At 37.6% G+C, this 13,692-nt stretch overlaps 1 long non-coding RNA gene across 1 annotated transcript; it reads right to left on the reverse strand.

Moving 5' to 3' along the window:
• Nucleotides 1-212: 212 nt before the first annotated feature.
• On the reverse strand, nucleotides 213-9,473 carry LOC109144642. The gene is made up of 3 exons (XR_002045521.3): nucleotides 9,299-9,473; nucleotides 4,620-4,691; nucleotides 213-3,138 (listed from the first exon to the last, which is right to left on the reverse strand). It is a non-coding gene; the product is annotated as an uncharacterized LOC109144642 (long non-coding RNA).
• Nucleotides 9,474-13,692: the final 4,219 nt, after the last annotated feature.

Genomic DNA, 13,692 nt, shown 5'->3' on the forward strand with positions numbered 1-13,692 from the left:
GTCACAATGGACCATAGATAACACATAATCTATGCATAGTAAAGAACAGGGATATCGAAGTTGAAGTCAAAATCCTAGTCAAACACTCTAATCTCAGCACATTGGGAGTAATATACCAGTAAAGAAGGGCTTCAAAATCCTTCTGATGTTATGGTTAACAAGTATTTTTCATGTTATTTAGTTTAAAGGTGACCACCTCCAGATAAAGAGATGTTACAGAACCTCTGCTGGTGGAGCAGATGGCTCAGACTCTCTATATGGGATTTTGGTAATCTCCTTATCTGGTAACAGATAAAGAGAAAATCCTTCAAGTCTGAATAAAAAGGAATTTCAGAAATATGAAGATAAAGTGCTTTCTATCTTTCTCTATCTCATCTCAGGGAAACACTATTTGATAAAGAAGGGGGTTTTTTCTGAAAAAGGAGACGGAACTGCCCTTTATGAATTTCCTCATAAGTTTACTGTGAAATGTCAGGACAAAATCAGTCTTTCTCAGGAGGTAAAATTCACAGGTCATCTTGAGGAGAAGATTAAAAATTACAGTGTAGAACTCATTGACAACTTTGACTCAAGCATCAGTAATGATTGACGGTGAAATTTTTACTTGTCTGATGTTACTGAATCATCAAAGGTTTTCTTTAAAAAAATCATTTCTTTCAGTGATGGCTGCTCAGAGAACAAAATTTAATGCAAGTAATCTGTAGGCTACACATTGCCTATGGTTCTCCAGAGTTTTTCAGTGTGCTAGCTGTTTTGAATCATCTACCATGAGCATTTTCATTCTGACCTCTCTTGCAAAAACAGAGAGCAGAGAGAGATTACAAAAGGGCTAAACATCAGGGCTGGAACCACGTGTTCTGTAACTGGCATTATTTCCCACTGCACATGGCAGCCACCCACAGTGGTGTGTGCCTGAAATCCAACTCACAAAGCCTGAAAGTTGGCTCAGCCAGCAGAACCTTGGTGTGACTCTGATGAGCATCACCAGGCCCCATGGATGGTCCAAAAACTGGGCAGTCATCTCCTGCAGGGTGGCCTTGAGGCCTGCGTAGGTTCTAGTACTTTGCACCATTCAAGCCAGTGGAAATTCAATCACAAATATCAATGCAGTTAGAGTATCAGGCCTCAACTTTTAAGTTCTAGTGGTAGAAAAATGTCTTGGAAGAACAGCTATTGCTCATTCTTGAAGACATTCTGTAAGCAATTCTTTCTGAACAATTTTTCAGAAGGAACAAGACTGATAAACCTGGAAGTGAGTCTGTCATTGCAAAAAAAAGGCAATATTTCCACTGATATATTTTCTCATTAAGAATTATTAATCTACTTTCGATAAATCAGCACTTACAATTTTCTACAGTCATTTGGCCACTGATTTTTATTTTATTTCCTTTCCCTATTTTGCACCTTGATCAGCCTAAAACTTCTTCAGTAGTTGTGTTTGTTCAACTATTTTAATCAACCATTGCAGGCAGTGGTTAATCTTCTGCAAAGATAGTTCAGCTATAGCCCAGTTCCCTCACTGCACTAAAATACAGCAGGGTCAAAGGGATGTTTTACAATGGATTTTCTACTTAATTCTCGGTTGTATTTTCTACTATCTATTGAGTCTCCTTTTCAGCCTGATGAAGGAGATATTCAAACATTCCAGCTGCAACCCCCATTCCTGTGCCCAAGCTCATCTCACCTGCACCCTTGAACCAAACACATGAACCTAAGTTTGCCAGTGCAGCAGCCAAACACCAAAACAACTACTTTGCTTTCAGAAGTGACATTTTTAATGTGGTATTCAGTTAGAGATGTATTAACTTTGAAATCCTTATATATAGCCTAAAATACCAAGTTTTCTTTACAGCTAAGCACGCTTCCTTTGCTATTAGCTTCGTTCTTTTACAATAAGTGTTGCAATAGCATAATTTACTAGCATTTCTTGGAAAAAAAAATACTTCCAAAAACTCAGAGATAGATAGATGGCCTTAAGCTCCCTGTAGGATGAGCAGAAGACAGTCACCTCCAGACCACACTTCAAAATCATTCCTAAAATCTGGCTGACCTTGATTAGCAAAGCATTGTGAGACTTCTTTCCCAAACTGGGTGGTGAAAATTCAGGATAAAGCAGTGAAACAAGATTTTAAACACTATGCTTATAACCCAGAAAGAAAGGTTAAAAAAACCTACCCAGCTGGCAACTGACAATGCTAGATAGAGGAAAGCAAGTTTAGATTTCAGATTATACTTGCCTCTAGACAAAGGAAGATAAACAAGCACAATTTCTTCATCATAAAGATACTAAAGAAGTTATTCCAACTCAAGTCTAGACAGTCTAGGAAAGTCAACACAGTAAAGTTTTGAGCTCTCTTTTATCAAAACCTATCGTTATTACTGGCCTGAGCTCCAGTGAAACACCTCTCATTTCCAAAATTAAGAAAATGAAGGCAACCATATGACCACATTTCTACTGACCTGACAGAGGACACTATTTAGGCTTCACACTTCATGTTAGCTGCAGAAATATAGGCAACACTTGATCCATTACAAACATTTCTAGAACAAAGCCACATTTTAACAAATATCCAAATGGCAGCATTTACAGTATTTACACTTTGTATAATCCGCAAAACAGTATTTTTCATCTTGCATCTGAATTACTAATGCCTTTGTGACCAAATCACAGTCTAACTATTCAAAATTGTGCCAGTTTATCACATGGTAGCACACATCAACAGAGTCCCATCATTTCAGTATACTGATAAAATTTCCATTTGCAGACAAATATCAGAAAAATGACCAAAGCATTGTCTCTAAGCCTGCAAGACATCTGAAAAAAGTCCTCAGTTATCCTCTATGTCATGGAGAAGAAAAGCACAGCTTCGCTGAAGAGGGATGACAACTCCTTCAGAAGTGGTTGGTGCTGTCTTGGTTCAGCACCAGGAGCCAGCCCACAGTGAGAACAGTGAGGTATTGAAACAATCTCTCCAGGAAAGTGGTGGATTTCTCAATCCTGTGAGCAGACACATGGTCCCAGAGAGCCCACATACAGAGTGTATGTGTCTGCACACAACGTCAGAAACACAGGCTTATTTTTGAGCAGATCTCTGGCTTTAGATGCTACAGCAGGTCAGATCAGAACTCCCAGATTCACTGAAAGAAAAAGAAACTGATTCAGCTTTATAATAAAAGAAATATACAATAATGAGTATAATAAAATAAAAATATAATAAAAGGCAGCTTCATTACTGTCATCAGTGGAGTTATATTTCTCACAGAATTTTATCACATCTCTTGTCAAAGAAGTACGCATTCACAGTTAGAGCTCATTTTACAGGTATCTCATCCTTTCAAACACTAGATTGAAAGGAGGTGGGTAGGAAAACACAACATTGGTTTCAGATATCCAAGTGCAATTTTCGTGATGTCTCACTTCAGATATGCAGCTGACCATACCTGCAGTCTGGCCCCGCACAGATTAACCTTCAGCCAAATTGCTTCAGTATTTCTGATATGACTCTGCTGCTAGAAAGCACCCACAATCACAATAGTGTTGTTGGACAACGTTCATCTAACTCAGAAAACAGCCAGGCTCCCCTTCTGCATGCTTACTGCTAGATTAGATGGAAAGATACACTCAGGATATGATATACTGCGATCTGACATCTCTGTTTTTTCTTACAGCTGCAGCAAGAGCACATACAACTCCACATTACAATAGAAAATCAAATAGGGTCACTGTCATTTAAAACAATATAAGCCAAGTTTATTTGGGTTTTTTTAACAGACCGTTAGGAGAAACTGATAAATTAACTTCTACAAAGTTATTTCCTAAGAAATAAACACCTGAAAATGGCAGGATATTCTTTATCTGAACAGCTATGCAAGATGGTAAAAACCTCATGCAATCTCAGGAAGAAAAAACTTTGCTGGGGATTTGTGGTTTTTGGTTTTATTCCAGAATCCCCTCCAACACATAAAAAGTTTTTGGCTAAGTTGTTCATATATATAAAAATTATATATATATATATATGGATATATAGCAACATAAGAACCAAAAGAATTTTGGTTTTTTGTTTGGGTTTCGTGTTTGGTGTTTTTTACCCTGTGCTGTGGCAAATTATATTCAATTGATGTAAAATTCAAACACTCCTCTACAGACATCTAATTAAACTCACTCTAAAATCTACATAGTGTGGCAGCTCCCATACGGAGAAAAAACAGTCCCCAGTTGTGCCACTTTACTATAGTTACTGTGTAATAATAGATTACTTAGGTATCATAAGCATAAAAGTCTTTTTGTATCAGCTAAATTGTTTTATGTCAATGACATAACATGAGTATAGCATTTTTCCATCTGTTCAGGACAAAAATGTACATGCACTGAGCGTTTTCACATTTATTTGTGTCTACGCAACAACCTCCTTCAATTAAGTGCAATACTCAGAGGAACAGCAGAACGCAAAGGTAATAGATACTGAAACACTCAAAATGCAAAGGTAGCGCTTGCATCAGATGATATCTACATTCAGGCTTACAAAGGAGATTTTTAAGTCTGAATTTTCCTTATACAAACTAAAGGATACCACAAATTTTGGGTTCGGTGTTGAAGTCAGAATTCAGCGAGCACTCACTGGTGAGATCCAGGAAGTTTTGTATTCAAAGGAACTTTTTTTGCCCAACACACTGATAGACTTTTAAATACACTAAAAGGAAAGATAAAAAATCCTTTAATGTTAAGAAAAGCATTTGAGATCAACTAGCTTGCACACATCTTCAGAAATATCTAATCACCTTAAACCCTAAACATAAACCTTGGAAACACAAAACTGGGGCATGCTAAAATATGGAAATTTAAGGATATTTTGACTGTACATATCTTAACCCCAAAACTCAGAGACAGCTTTCTCATACAAAACAAGACAGATTAGTCCTTAGGAACACAGATCTGTATATAAAGAATGAACAGAACAAAGAAAAAGTTGGGAGGTAACAACTAATGAGCCTTTCCTATACATTAATTAATTTTTTTAAAGTAAGTCTTAGATGACATATTGCAGCAAAAATATTGTGCCATGGAGCCTGGACATGGTGAATTCTCAGGGGAAGCCTGTCCCCTTCACCAGTGACTCAGTCCAGAGCTCTGGAAGATGCGCCGGTATTTGGCCTGCAGTAGTGCAAGCACACACTAATTATTTAATTGTTGTTAAATAATACATGTGCTCTCTGTAACTGTTTTCTCTTTCATAAGCAATGACAGTCTAGTAGGATAGGGTTTTTCCTTTCCTTGGTATGGCAGGCTATTAGGAGGAACAAGACCTCCCTTTATGGTACTAGAACCAGTTGTACTTGGCCTTCCATGTCTTAAACCAGAAAAAAAATCAAGAATTATGCAAGGTCTTCACGTAATTCTTTGCCTAATATAGTAATAGGGAAAAATTGATGTGGGTGATACACAGGAACCTCTCCTGCTGGATTCTGGGCATGTGGAGGGGATTGTATATCCCAGGCTCCAGCCCCCCACCCAGGATGGTTGGGGGGCTGGAGCCTGGGATGCACAAGGAGAACCTGAGGAAAATGGGCTGTTTCAGCTTGGATGAAAAAGGAGGAAGGGTAGATTTTATCAGTGTTTCCAAAATGCTGATGGCAGTTATGAAGAAGGTGGAGGTGCATGAAGGCAAAACAAAATGCACTAGACATAAACTGAAAGACAGTAAATTACATTAGATGTAAAGAAAAATATTTTTAGAGAGAGGATGGATCAGGAAAAAGAGGCAGGACATGGGAGAAAGAACGTATTAAATATTCTTCTCTGCTCTCTCAAAGCTGCAGTAGAGCACCAAGATGGACTTCCGCCCATTATTTTCTACAAAGAGTTTCTGATTCACTGGTGGTGCTAGTGGTGAGTTTGAGTTGAAATATTTTATTTATTTGTTTAGGGAATTCTACCATCGCTTGCTCTCATTATTTTGTAAGTTAAATGAATAAATTACATTCTCTTAAAGTGGTCTTGAGCTTTTTCCAGATTTTCTTGATCCATGCAGCTCTTGCACTTTGTGTCCTTTTGAGAAGACCTTCTATGATGCTTACTACCATCAGGAAGATTTCACTTTCAATCAGCTCTTAACTGAGCAGTCTAAATGTTCCTTTTCACCAGTTTTGGGGTTCATCAGATCTCCTACTGAGGCATTTCAGCTCACTGATGTAGTAGTAAATGATTATCCATCAAGTTTTTTGGCCACTCATACACATTAATGAGTAAGCTCACAGAGGGACCAGGCTCTGACAGGTGAGCTATTAGGTGTGCTTCAACCATCTTTCATGCATACGTATTTTTAAAAAAGACAGGCTAGGTGAATTCTGGCCATAATTACTTGTGGTTTTATGCCTTCTGCCACCACCTACGCATGCGCTATTTCCACTCACAGTTTGGTTTAACACAGACACTTTGGTTTGCATCTTTTCACTGTCCTGCTAAGTCTGTTACAAGGCCTTTAGTGTTCACTGCTGTTCAACAGCAACAAGACAGGTCAGGAAACATGAACTGCTTGGAGTGAGATGCAGGCTGACAGCAGCACAGCTTGGCAGTGCTCTTTGGGCCTGAGTAAACATTTCTCACCTCCTAGTGATCCTTTCATGGCTTGGCAAAGCCACCAGTGCAGCGTCATTATGTCAATCTTTTTGCACCCAGCTGCCCTATGTACAGATAAGCTGCTGGTGATAGGACAGGAGCAAGATGAAGACCGGTGGTTAAACTTTTGAGTAGACAGGATATGCCTAATTTGACTCTGATGATGAAAGACTGACAGACTACACTCAGGGATATAAGGCTTCCTTTATCCTGAAACCCACCTTTGAACAGGTGTATACAGTCATCTTGTTTGGTAGAAAGCTCTATGTGAAACACAATGGTTCACTTTCTTAGGCTGACTTCAAAATTGAAAATTCATAATACCATCCTAGAATTTTGGGATCAAACCATATCTTGACAAAATAGGTTCTACCCAAGTAAGGGAATTTTAAGAATCCATTTTCCGACAGTAAGATACAGCTAGTGGGATTTTCATGTACCATTTCTTGTGACAAATTCAAGCTTTTCAGGTTTCCCAGAGTATGACCAGTTTATTCTACAGGTTTACATGTATGTGAGCATGGCTATTCCAAATTTTTACTGTAGAGAATAACACCATGCAGGCATCCTAAGGTCAGCTTCCTATCAGCAAGCCCAGCATGGAAAGATTTCCACAGCACTAAGGAAATTTCATGGTTAGAATTGAAATGTAGAGAAAAGAGAGGGCACACAGAGCAGAAGCAACTCAAGGTTGTGGTTTCATGGTTATTAATACAGCAATCAGCAATGGAACTTTAATCCAGGTCAGGTAAGAACACAAGATGCATTTTTGACAAATATGCTAGAAGATGCAGTATGGATTTCTTCTGGATGCAAGAGGACAGATGAAAGCTATCTTGCAAAAAGCCTGAGGGAGTACAACAAACTACGTTTTTGTTGCTCTTGTTGCTTTTCTTTGGGTTCTGGGGCTTTGCTCGTTGCTTCAGAGGGGTTAAGGATGTTGAAGCAAAGACAAGGAGAGGAAATTAATCTGTATCAATCTGTGCTGTATCGTCCTTCTGTATTGTGCATTTCATGTGATTTTGGCATCTGAAAGCTGGATTTGCTGAAAGATCAACCCATGACTTCAGAGCACAAATACCACCTGATGAAAAAGGGACTGTGCCTTCTGGTTATTAAAGCATGCTCCCTAGGCCACTTCACAGACCCTCATGCAGAGGGAACTACAGCACGAGCACCATAAAACTGCCTGGCTCTGTATCACTGGAATAGGCATTGGTTGTATCATGATTTCATTTTTAAAACATAGTGTGCTATTGCTGCCTCCTATGGCCTCATTCTGCACCCTGTGAGCAAGTGGCAAAGTCTCATCCACTCCAAGTGGAAATAACTCTGATTTCCTGATTCTTCATAGAAGTGATTTCTCCTGAAAATGTGATTTTAAAATTTTCTCACCAATAGACCTTTAAACTTTGTTCCTACATTGCACTGTAAATATTGGAAATGTGAAAAGATGTAACAGAAGCACCAAAACTTTCAGTGTGTCACAATCCTCTTGCAAAAATGGAATAAAGTTCCTCACCAGGGTATCCCAATCAAAACCCACACAATTATTAGTCAATGGGTATTGGCTAAGGAACGTTAAGTTTGCCAGATACCAAGAGCTTACTGCAATTTCAAGAACTTGTCAATGCTCTAAGAACAGGTACAAGAATAGTGTTCTTCACTGGCAGGAAGGCCTAGTAGCTTGAAACTAAACATGGTTTTTTGGTGTGTGAGAAATTACAGTTAAAAAAAAGTCTTAAATGCAGTCTGATTCAAACAAGTGGAAGCACTAGGAAAATGTTTTAAATTCAGGTCTCTGAGGGTTGTACTGTCTCTAAACCACTAGCTGGGTCCCTTTGTTAAAGTGTGAAGAATGGGGAATGTGGACAGTGTTTGAAGCAGGAAAAGCAGTAGCAGATAACAGAAACTCGGATGTCAGTGCAAAGGGAGATAAAGAACAGAGAAAATTCTGTGCAGCTTAACATACAATATGTTTTGGAAAATTCTGTTGGGGATAAGCAGCAATATCCAGGGTAACAGTAAAAAAAAAGATATTTTTGTTTATTTGGATTTTAGCTTTGTACCTTAATTAAGGTCTTGACTGGTAAAAATTTCCTTTTCCTCCTATGATAGCTTTACATACGTGTAATAGACTACCACAGCAATTCTGAAGTACTGACACTGCATGAAAGTGTCTCTTGCCCTTGTTAAGAAAACTTTTCTGAGTTTACCTCCCAGCCCTGCAGGCACTATAAATTTTTGTAGAAGCCTTGAGCGTTGAAAAACGCTAAATTTCTTCCCCTAGACAGACTTCCCCAACCAGTGTGCATGAACATAGACTGAGACACCTTCAAACTAAAAAAAAAAAAAAAGTTTGATAGGATTGGGAATTACTTTCAGAAAGTATTTGGCCCTTGCTTGCATTACTTCATACAAAGTACAGAAGAGTCACATATCACTACAGAGGTCTACCATTAAATGAAGAGAATAGCAGGGTATTTTTAAAGTGGGTGGTGAATCCTAGAGTGCCTACACATTATAATTTCATAAACTTCACATAAAATATTTAGCTCCAGTCATTAACAGAGACAGACTATCAAACTAGAACAACTCTGCTATAGCTATAAGGATACATGAAATTATCCAGGGATATAGGAATCACAAAATCACTGGTAATCACCTTTTAGCCCTTCTTACCGTTTGTTTCATTTCATCTACCGCTGCATTTCCAAGGTTCTGCTGAAACTCTAGGCAGAGATATTTATATGTCATCACCATTAAAAAGCAAAAGAAATATGCCTTCAAAAGAGAAACACGAAAACTTAGTCTTTTTCTTGAGGTTTTATCAAGCTTCAATAAGCAGATAAAAGCATCGTTTTGAACTAGGTTTTTCTGTTTGAACCAAAGGTTGAAAAACACCCACAATAAAGACCCTCATACATTGGTAGTTTATAAATGCAGAAAGCTCAACTGGAAAGAGTGTGAACAAATGTCTTTAATAAATGGCTGCCTAAATTTAGTTCTCTAAGCATGTGCAGAATATCTAATTAACTGCTGTATTTTCAAAGTTGCTGAGCAACAATCAGGTGCTCTTAACTTCTGCATAAACCATTTAGATAAGCAATGAAAACTTAGCAATGTAATCTTTTTTGTTTATCAGAAAGTCTTGTTGGCTTTACATATGTTTCAAGTTTTCATAGACACGTTTAAAAATATGGCAATAAATACCATTAACTGGTGTCACTTGCTGCGGTATCTAAAACTTGCTTGTTGTTTTTGTACTGTGCAAGAGTGGGAAACAGATCAAACAGCAGCAGGAAGCTCAGCTGTATCTTGCTTGAGGCTCTTACCTAATTTCCACCTGCTCACGGATGGGTTTTTTCAGTGTTTCACCTATTAACGTTCTCCAGATAGAGACCAAGTTCCAGGATGGTTTTTTCCTAATGTATACAGAAAAGGGGAATCCCACCAATTTAGATTTCATTAATTCAGACCCACTCAGATGACTTGCTGCTGTCATTGCAAGGAGATTTGTGATTAAAATATTCCCTTAAAATAGTTTATTTTTTCTTGCTTCTGGCCCAAATACTGAGCTTTGAAGGAAAAATCATATGCCTCACTGGTGACTCTTTTGTCTCAATGGGAGCAGAATGCCCACTCAGGAAGTACTCTCACATGCAACAGATGTATATCTGTTTAGATAAATTTGTTGGGCTCAGGAGTTGACAATCCTCATTACCAGTTAGCAAGATTTACAAAGCAGAAAATGTAGCAGCACTGCTGTGTAAATTTGCAGCTAAATCTCTGGCGACAAGAACAGCCCTGGGAAGAACTGTATTATGATTTAATACAGAAGATCATCATTCCTGGCTGGTTTGTTTTCTAATTATTATTCATATATACATTATGTGACATTATTTTAAAAGGATACATCTAAGGTCTAATACTCAAGAAATTTACACTTCACTATGCAGAAGGCAAATTCTTCATAATGTCTGACTACTGGCAAATACTGAGGGGAACACAGCACGGAGCACACGCTGTGGAAGGAAAACAGCATCACAGCCTCTGGAGTATTTAGACTGGTAGAATTAGAAAGGAAAACTCCATCAGTTAATGGCTACTGTGACTTCCTTTATGAATGATTCATCTGCTTTTGTCCTTAACATTATAAATTTTATCATGCATTCCCAGAAATCAATGCAAGGTAAGTACAAGATATGTAAGTTCTTAAAAAACCACAACAACAACAACAACAAAAATTTAAAGGTTGGGAGTGGAGAGGAAATTCAGCAGAAAAGTTTCAAAAAATTTATTTCAAATTTACACACTCATATTTTCTTCCTTCCCCTTGCATTTTCCTTACCACTTCCCCTTCTCTTCACCCTTTCTCTTTTCCTTTTTATTGCCCTTCTACTTTCCTTTTACCTCTCACTTTCCCCTTCCAATTTTCCCTTTTTCCCTTCCCTTCCCTTTTCCTTTTTTTCTTTTTCCTTTTTTGCTTTTTATTTCTCTTTTTTCTTTATCTCTTTTTCTTTTTCTTTTTTCTTTTTTTTCTTTTTTCTTTTTTCTTTTTGCTTTTTGCTTTTTCTTTTTCTCTTTTTTTTCTTTTCTTTTCTTGAAATTACTTTCTACAGAATAAGTAAGATGTCAGTGAGCTCTCAGAAAAGTGCATTTCCAAATGTTTGAACTAAAAATGTAGACACAAATAAGAGAAAATTAAGGGAGAGGAAATGGAAAGGAGAGCAGCAGCAAATGAGTGACATCAGACACTAGAAAGAGAACAAGTTTCATATTGTCTTGTTTTGTCATGAGAGGAATTCGAGCAGTTAAATTCACTTCTGGCATCCCTACACATTCATGAATTTCCAAGCAGGTCCTCTTTTCCCAGCTTTTCTTTTCTTCTCAGTGTTTTTTGCTCACTAGTGTTTAAACCAAGGATGGAAAGCAACACTGGTACATACTTAATGTCTACCCACTTACAGAAAAGCTTAATGTAATTTTAAAAATATGTCTATTAGCATCCACGGCCACTAATAATCCACAGAGAAGACTACAGGATAAGCATCATCCTCTCAAGGTTTCAGTCTGTATCATGATACTTAGCAAAAAAAATCATGCTTGTAGGTTAGACTCCCATAATTTTTCAACTCCTTCTATCTAGATTTGTCAATTAAGTTTTAAGATGACATTTAGAAATAGTCATTTGGAGTAGCACATCTGCCATATAGATACTCACAGGATGATTGTACTTTTGCAGAAAAGAAAATTTCAATTAGGTGGATTTGGATTTGCAGGAATAGTTGTGGCTTACAGACGTATCTTATGACATGTACAGGGTCCTTGTCCCCATATGCACCAGCAATTGAAAAAACTGTGTAAATAGCAGTTAACTAGCAATTAAAAATTACAGAAGTTCAGTGTATTTGTCAATTATTTGATGAGTTCCCAAATCTCAGATATGGTAAAACAAGCAGTCATTCAACGCAGCTGTGCAAGCTGAAGCTGGTTATTAGCATCCAAATGGCTATGACAGATCCATTTTACTTCTGAAATTTTTTTATTCAGCACTACTCCAATCAGTAGATATTTTATTTATTTATTTATTTATAATCACATAAATAATTTAACTAATAATCATAAGTCTCCATTTTCCTTTTTAAACCTCAAATACAATAAGTCCTATGGCTAAATGCACAATTCTTAGATAATTCATTTATCCTAGAGAATATAATTACTATTCCTAGTATTATTCCTATTATTTAATCAGTTTCTAAACATTTTCTTCAAAAAAGAGGAGAGTGAATGAAAATTCAAATTAATATAATGCCATAGATCACAGCAAAATTATATTGATGCAGAGGGACACGTATTTTTACATCCCTAGTTAAAATTGGCTTCTTACTGTTTGTTTAGAAAAAGGGTAAGGATTACACAACAGGAAAACTAAGGACATTTAACATTCATTAATTTTTTTCTGTATGTTATGAATCAGGCTATAAAGGGTATTACAAAAAGGTCAAAACAAAAAGGAACAGAAATGTAACATGCCATTCTAAATGTCTCTAGATGCCTAGGCAACCTATTTACAAGATAACTGTGTTTGCAACAAGCTTTTTTGAGTTGCCACCACAAAACATTTTCATTTACCATCACAAAACACTTCATTTCAAATCTTGTTTCAGATGATTAGAGCTCTGCAATAAAAGATTAACTTTACTTCAAGAATCTTCCCAACATTGCGTTTCCCTAGAAAAAAAAATCCTGTAACATATATGTGTGCTTTAAGTCTGACTCTAGTTTTCTAGTCCTTTGAAGGAGGACTGAAGTAAATGAAGTAAATGGCAAATACACTCATGTCATTATTATTAGCGGAAAAATGGGACCGTTCATTAAAATGTCAAGCAAAGAGATAGTGAAATGTGAAATTCAGTTCTCAGTCTGCCCCACTGGTATAAACAATCCAAACAGGCAAGACCACCAGAAGAGCAGGCGGCCTGGCTTGCTCGGGGCACATCCCTGCAGCTGTGGTGCCAGAGATGGAGACAGCAAGGCAGGGGGTACAAGTGTCACTATCCCCACTAGCCTCACACCCTGTATCACTCATTTTTTTCAAGAAGCAGCAAATGCTTTTCGACCACCCCTTGCTCAGGCGTTCAAAAAATTCAGGACACAGAAAACATATGTTCTGCTTGAAAAGAAATGTGTACTCTGGCAATTGCTGATTATGAAGGGGGGTTTCCAAAATCAAAAAACTAGTAATGGTGAGGGAGATGGACAACAAGTGACCTGAAATGCAAGTTGGATCAGATGCAAGAGTGGAAACACTGTATTAACCCTGTCCCACACAGATGAGCAGCATACACCATAGGAGCTCCTGCTGTGATAGCCTGTGGAAAAAGCCACTCATCTAATGGAAAGCTCTGCATCTCTAAGACAAATGCAAGATTTCAAACACGACTCTTAAACCTTACCCATTCTATGCACTTTTGTGTCCAAAATATGTACAAAGAGAAGTTTAAAAATCACCTCTGGCATTGCAATGGCAGACCCCTCAAACTTCTTGAGACAAGTAAGTGTCGTGCTAACAC

Source organism: Corvus cornix, chromosome Z (assembly GCF_000738735.6).
Source record: "Corvus cornix cornix isolate S_Up_H32 chromosome Z, ASM73873v5, whole genome shotgun sequence".
Taxonomy (NCBI): domain Eukaryota; kingdom Metazoa; phylum Chordata; class Aves; order Passeriformes; family Corvidae; genus Corvus; species Corvus cornix.